Source organism: Penaeus monodon, chromosome 15 (assembly GCF_015228065.2).
Source record: "Penaeus monodon isolate SGIC_2016 chromosome 15, NSTDA_Pmon_1, whole genome shotgun sequence".
Taxonomy (NCBI): domain Eukaryota; kingdom Metazoa; phylum Arthropoda; class Malacostraca; order Decapoda; family Penaeidae; genus Penaeus; species Penaeus monodon.
Window position 1 is genome coordinate 2,043,512 of NC_051400.1, and position 283 is coordinate 2,043,794.

General features: G+C 34.3%; 1 protein-coding gene across 1 annotated transcript in view; it reads left to right on the top strand.

The window, feature by feature from the left end:
• LOC119581629 overlaps positions 1-283 on the top strand; it is a gene marked incomplete in the record, with an annotated part of 75,999 nt that overhangs the window by 72,009 nt on the left and 3,707 nt on the right.

The following is a 283-nucleotide window of genomic DNA, read 5'->3' on the forward strand; positions in this document are numbered from 1 at the left end:
CCTACACCTTTTATCGCGCCGTATATCGTGGAACTATATATTCTGATTCTCTGAACACTGTTTATTATTGTTAATAAACATATGTTTATTTTATGTGTTTTTAAGTCATTATATTTTGATTACAGCAAACATTATTATAATAACTACATCCACTATGGCCCCCAGTAAATGACTCAAAGCATACTATTTTTAGCTCAGTAGTTACACTTACCTTGTTCTGTTAATTTCCTCTTGAAAATTAACACCAATCCACCTCTTCCCCCACCCTTTGACGACCAGCTCC